The 7,006-nt window shown below is 38.0% G+C and overlaps 1 protein-coding gene across 2 annotated transcripts in view; it reads left to right on the top strand.

Annotated features, from left to right (window-relative positions):
• The window catches only part of LOC121088053 (janus kinase and microtubule-interacting protein 1-like), a 246,654-nt gene extending 243,491 nt beyond the window's left edge, over nucleotides 1-3,163 (top strand). For both annotated transcript variants that reach the window (XM_040593696.1, XM_040593723.1), the window contains exon 16: nucleotides 761-3,163. The gene's annotated coding sequence lies outside the window, so the exon portion shown is untranslated. The remainder of the gene's footprint in view (nucleotides 1-760) is intronic.
• The last annotated feature ends 3,843 nt before the right edge of the window (nucleotides 3,164-7,006 follow it).

Raw genomic sequence — 7,006 nt, forward strand, 5'->3', positions numbered from 1 at the left:
AGTTAGTTACTATCACCGGTTGGTTATCATAAAATAATTAGATTTACCAATTTTTAAAATTCTGTATGCAATTATCATTTCCTATACTCCTGATGTACTAAGGCATATGTTTCTCCAGTAGACGTGAAGTTTTAGTCAGTATTAAGCATACAAGTAGTGCATCACTGGTGATATTTAACAGTAATAATTACAGTCTTAGTGGAAATTGCAAAGCCAGATATATTTTGCAGGCTTTGGAACTTAATATCTGAGAAAGAATTCAAATGATGAATATTGCTTTGAGAAGAGGCATAGAAATATGACTTACTTGGAAGGCTGGATTTGCCATGGCTGTCATCCCTGGGATGAACCTTATCCATGAGACGGCTTCTGTAGATCCCTGACAAGGGGATTATGAAATGGTGTTGGGAAGATGGCAGAGAGTGTTTATTCCCATATGGTAAATGGATGACAGGAACTTGTTTACAAGGTGGAGCAGCAAAAGGGAAAAGTATGAGATGTGCTTTTGATCTTAAAAGCAGTAAATCATGAGGGAATGTCTCAATGTGTTTGGGACAGTTCAGTTTCTACAGTGTGTTCTCTTACTACTTCTATTATATTGTTTGTATGAAAACACCTAGGCACACTGCTTCCCAAATGCTTTATTTGGACTTTGAATGAATTACAAGTAATCCCTTAAATTGTGAAAATCCATATACTTATGTCATGGTGGATTTTTTTTTTGGTTGGTTGTTTTTTTTTTCCTTTTCCTCTTACCCAGGGAAGAACATATCAGTCACAGAGAAGAAGCAGTACTGCTCTGAAGGAACGATGAAAGGTGCTTTGACCTGGTGGTGACTGCAGCTGCTTCATTATGGGAAGAACTGAGAAGTTGCCTTGAGCTACCATCTGCCACATTTTAGCCACCTCCTGTAGTGGAAGCTGGCCATGTGGGCCAACCCCATGTGTAGTTTGAGTTTTCATTCTGTTTTATTTTCTTGGGAGCTCAGCATTTGCATTCTAAAGAAATTCTCAAGTATGGATCTCGGTCTTCATGGGTCTGCTTGTGTGGGCATGTAATATATCCAGCCTCATACAGCTTTGAGCATTCCTGAAAAAGAGCCTTTGATCTGAGCTAGGATATTTAGTATTTCTGAGGATGTGGTACCTGAAGGTATGAACTGTTTAGAAAATGAGACAGAACTGCATTTTTGCAAGGGTAAGTAGGAATTGGGAATGTACTTTGCGTGCACTCAGAACATCAAAGCACTGTGTCTTAATACTCTAGATTGATTATTTCAACTACATGAATAGGTCACACTGAATTTAACTTTCAGATAAAGCATTTGCATGCATACATGCTTTTCCTGATATAGGTGGGTTTGTGCACCCTGCTTGGTAATAGTACACTTGATGCAAACACGTTTTAACACGTTTTGCAACCCCACTGCACAATACAGATTTAGGCACCCATAACCCCTACTGTTCATGTCTGAGTACCCTTTTGTGAAGGCAGGGAGATGCAAATGCAGGCACAAGACTTGTGGATAAGGGATAATATGGATACATCCATTCCTTCTTTAACTAAAGGCACACAGCACTGTTGAAGTTGGTGGCAATACTTGTGTTGACCGGAATGGAGCAGCTGTGGGTACTGCTCTCTCAAACTGCCTCTTGCGGTGTAATGCACTTTCAGTTTTGATAAGTGTTTTATGACCTGGGTTTCCACTTTTTTTTTCTTTTTTTCTTTTTTTTTCGGATGTTGAGCTAACGGTTACAATGTGCTGTCTTTACAATGCTTGGTGGCCCAGTAATTCCAGATATCCTTTGAAAGGAGGCTGAAGGATAATAAACTGTGGAATCCCAAAACAGATTAATGTAATGTGCATTTCTAGATTATGATTAGTAACAAGATGACATGTTGGCATGGTAACACTTGAAGCTTAACTACAAGTTCTTAAAATAAAGCAATGACATATGTGTAGGTTTCTATCCATTTGCATACCACCCACCTGAAAACATACATAATTTCCACAACACTCAGGCAATTACACCCCACTTCTTACTTTTGAATTAAGTGTTGAAATAAGACATCATGCCTCTTTCCTAGTATTTATCCATAGTCTCCCACCATAAATTATAAATGTTGATAATGAACCTGTCCATTTTGTAACATCTTAGGCTTTCTGCCTTTTGGTTTCATTTTAAAATGATTAGCACAAGGAATGTAGTACATGCTTCATTCACTGTGGTTTGGACCACGTTGCTATCCTTTAAATTCTGCCACCTCTTAATGTGAAAATTGTCTCAGTGATATTGGAAAAGTCTGTTTCTTAATTAAATTGATAAAGCAGTGGGTGCATTTCATGTGGCTGAAGATCGGGAATTAAAATCCCAACCTTACCTCAATTCATTGTAGGAAAGTGGTAAAATGTTTAATGTGAAAGTACTAGCTGAGGCAGAGAGGCTAGCTATTATTTTCTAGTTGCCTTATGGTGAAGAGAAAAGTGTTGTCTAGTTGTTACAGAGTCTGTTCTGCTTTCTTTCACTAAGCAGAAGTTAACTTTAATGTTTTCTATATATGGTAAATGTGCCAGGGGATGCTCTACGTGTGTAGTTACTTTGTGTTAAACTTTATCAGAATGCAAAATTGGGCACCTTGTTCTGATTGCTTTATATGCACAATACTGCTTTGACCAAATTCCTTACAGTCAAAATTAAGATGCTGCTAAGTTCTGCGTAGGTAAATACAATATTCTTCTTCTGTCACTCTAAATAGACAAAATGGGCAGTGTTACCTTAAAAAATATTAATTCTTTGACAGCTTGCTTATTTATGTATACTCTACTCTATAGAGCATCACAGGACATGGAAAATATAGCTTAAAGGATTTCCCCAGCTCCTTATGCAACCTTTAAATCCTGAATTCTGTTCTTCACACCACTATGGATGGCAGATGCTGGAAGTACAATGATTGACTCCAGCATGATAATCATGTTACATTCAGAATAATACAATTGCCAAGAAATATTTCACATGCACAGCAGAGTTCCCAGGATAAGCTTCCTGCTAAGGCATGGCTGATGTTTGTCCTTGTGGCCTTTTAAAAAGTGGAAACCCTGATCTGTGTTTCATAAATCTACCTGTATTTCTTACTTGCAGATGAAGGAATTTAGTATTTGAATTTACTGTGATTGTGGGGTGGAGGGAGGGAGGGACACATGCTTGCTTGGTTTTGCCACTAATCCTTTGGAAATCCTTTAGTGCCTTAAGGAGGCAGAGGGGGAACAGACCTTAGGACTACAGAAACTTGTTCAAACCTCTTTCCTGCTTTAGCAGAATTCCTTTAAAATACGTTGTGCCTTTGGCTCCAAATATATTTGCATTAGAAATCTGTAGCCATGGGATTATGGACAGGAATTTTTGCCCCTGCACAAATGTTAGGAAAGAGAGTATACTGTTTCTTATATAGGATGTGAATTAAAAATAGAGCTAACTTAAGTTCTGCCACTGGGATCCATGCATACTAAGAAAGTTGCGAGTTGCAGGTAAAGCCAGAAAAGAAAAAAAGAAATAAAAGGAGCAAGTTTAAACATACTGGATGAAATGCTTGTACCACTGGCATGACTGGCAAATTTCCACTGGCTTCCCTGGGACCAAGATTTCATGCTTGCTTCTGTTTGGCTTAAGAAATGCTCACATACAATAGATACTTAGGCATCATTCTCTCTTTAATGTTGTCGATGCACAAAGGAGGGGAAAAGAGAGGTTAGTAGTTGTGGAGACCTGCCTTGATTTGGAGTTGTTGGGATCTGTGGTATACATCTCTATTCAGTATTGTTCCTCTGTGTAACACAGACTCTTGCTACGGGAATATGAATATGCAAATGTAAATTACAATGTGAGAAGTTACTGCGCAGTGTGCACGAACCAATGCCAAACTATGTTTCTCTACTCTCTGAATTGTGGTCTTTTTTAAAAGAAAGGAAAATATAGTTAACAGGTGAAAACCATTCCTGTGCAAAAACAGCCTGTATGAGGCAATTTATGTACTCACTGATGGTCCTAAGCAGATCTTAGGAAAAGTTGAATAAACTTTTAGCCCACGAGCTAATTTTATCTTTTAAGTATTATAAATAATTTGTTGGTACAGAGCTACAAAAAAAACAAAAAAAGAAAGAAAAAAAAAGAAAGAAAAAAAAAAAGGCAAAAAAAATGAAGGCCTGAAAATCAGAGGTGTGGTGGTCTTCTATTTTGCTCCTGTGATGACAAGGAAGTTTTAAAGAGTATGTAAACAGTTGAAAGAAAATCATTACATGGCTCACAGTATGTAAGAGAAGACCCAGCATGGAACAGATTTTTCTAGCTTGTTTATAAATTAAGCTTCTGTCTTTTGTTTGGGACTTGCAAAAAGAAACCATGTAAACTAAATTAGGAGTAAAGACGTACTGCAGACATTTGACTGAAACAAAGATATTTCCCCACCTCCTGAGGTATTAATGAGTAGTCTAGGAAGAATAATGTATGGAAATCTTGTCTTTGGAGCTCCAGTACTGTGCAGCTGTGTAACTCTTGCACGGCCAACGGTGAGATGGTAACCAACAGTCATGACAAGTAGTTGTTAGGGCCACAAACTGGGGTCTGTTTGAAGAGGTGCCAAAGAATGCGCAAAAAGGCTGGCGTTTATAATGTGAATATGCACTAAGAATATGTACCAGATAGATGGGGGAGGGAGGGGTGTTTGTAAATAACTGCAAAAAGTTTAAACTCTGACCCATGACCACCTTGTAGCCGGGTGTCAAATTGCTCTCAGCTAAATGAGAAGCTTCAGTAGCGTAAGAGAGGCCACTCTTGTTTTAATCAGTTCCATTAAAACCTTCTGGATAACTTTTCAGCAAAGATCTCCACTCTAAGACATTTGTCAAGGATATCAACTGTACATATGTATTAATTTTCAGTGTAACTAGGGACGATACAGAATTGTAATGAAGTCACAATGTCTACTTGATGATTATCACAGATTTGTAACTCTCACTTAAATTATGTAAGATATGTTGACATTTTATCTTGTTAACAAGATGTATTTTTCTATGTTAGTTAAATGTATAATTTGTATAATTTTGTATATTAAATGTATGCATATTTTAAATTAAAATCTTTATAATTTTAATTATTTTAACTCTAAAATGGTGGCAGAGCTTCTGAAATATAGTTGTAAATACAACTTTATCTGTGGACAGCAACCCAGGAAGTCTCCATTTTGAAGAAGGGGCCACCTGGTCTCCTAACAGGATAAGGAGGCTGTTACGCCTGAGCTCTTGCTCCTCTCAGTGGAGCAGCTGCCATCCAGCTTTTGCTGATTTAGCAGAATTACTATGAATTGGGAGAGTACCACTCTCAGGCAGGGTGGATCACTGCTCGGGAAGTGGGAAACCTGAGTCTTCCCCAGATTGTGGGGTTCTGGATCCACGGTTCCTACATGCCAGGAGACAGTCCAAATCACCAGTCCATGGGATAGGGTTCTGTGGGGTAAGGAGGACACCACAGCCAGAGATACAATAGTCATGTAGAGCAGAGAGAGGGAGACTGACTCAGTAACTTAGCAGCTCAAATCACTCCTCTGGGAGAAAGAAAACTTGGGTCTCTTTCCCGCTCGCTCCCTTTGGGCTGTCCATGCTTTTTTTATCTGATGATTCTGTTGTAATATGCACAATAGCAAAAATAGGTGCAACATGTACATTGCATGTTCTCTGAGCCCCTGCACTGGGGTACTCCTGTTCTAGCTCATGACGTTCACACTGTTGCAAGAAGAGTTCCAGCTACAACTGGAGCCAAGCTGGTAAGTGGTACCTTCCTTGTTGGAGTTTTGTTGAAAGTTTTGGTTGTGTGAAGGAAGCCTGTTTCTAGGTTTTCTGCTCTCTCTTGTCTCAACTATCTGGAATAAAGGCCTGAGAGGAAAAGGGTGCACTTTCAGTCAAGTTCTGTCCTCTTTTCATCAAGCTATGTCAAGATAGGATGAGATGCAGTGTCTTATACTTCTTCAAAGTTGCATATATGTTTTTAAGTAAACTCACAGGGTGACAAGGTATCAGGCTGTAACTGGGTCTACTTCTGTAGCACCTAAAACTGCAATTTTATGTCTTAGTGAACAGAAGAACAGTATGCATCTGGTGGCTTAGAACACAGTTCCTAATAAACTAAAGGGCTACAATAGGAAAAAAAAAACAATTAAAAGCAAAGACAGACATATGATTTTATGCTTATTTCTAACTCGAAAGTTTAATGCTGTTTTCTAAAGCACTGATTTGACACGTTCTCTGAGTCTTGTGGTCTCCTTATGTATCAGCATTAAGATGAATCTCCTAGATTAATACTGAAATGAATAGCATTATTCTTTGTTATTAAAAAAACCAAACCAAAACAAACAAAAAAACCACAACAAACACCTGAGCAGTTCTAGAAACCTGAACAATGTTATCTAGCTAAATCCCAAGTGTAAACAGAATCCATCTTTCTTAGCTTTATGGATGTTAAATAAAAGATGCTCTTCATTTAGCAGATGCATGTACTATGTACAACATACTAGACCTACTATGAGACCATCAGTTTTTTTCTGGAGGTTCACATTAATCTCTTGATTGGAATGAAATATCTCATAAAATGAATATTTTTTGCAATATTTACGAAGACAGGCAAGTCACACATCACACTCCATGTACCACCTGCATATTTCACTAACTGTCAGGGTTTAGTGTCCTGTGAAGGACCAAATTGACTTTTTTTTTTTTTTTTCAACATGATCAATAAATCTTAGTGTTACCATCAGGAACAAAAGATCAGTATTTGCCCACATACAAGAGAAGAATTTAAGGAGGCAACAAAGCAATGTCCTAGAACCCGTACTTTTTTTTTTTTTTTTTCACACACCAGTGAAACCTCCATATGACATTAATATGTTAATGTGATAGCATGGTTTATTAAGTGAGCTGTGGAATCCTGGGCAATATGCGCTTTGAAATGTTAGTCA

The sequence above is a fragment of the Falco naumanni genome, chromosome 1 (assembly GCF_017639655.2).
Source record: "Falco naumanni isolate bFalNau1 chromosome 1, bFalNau1.pat, whole genome shotgun sequence".
Lineage (NCBI taxonomy): Eukaryota > Metazoa > Chordata > Aves > Falconiformes > Falconidae > Falco > Falco naumanni.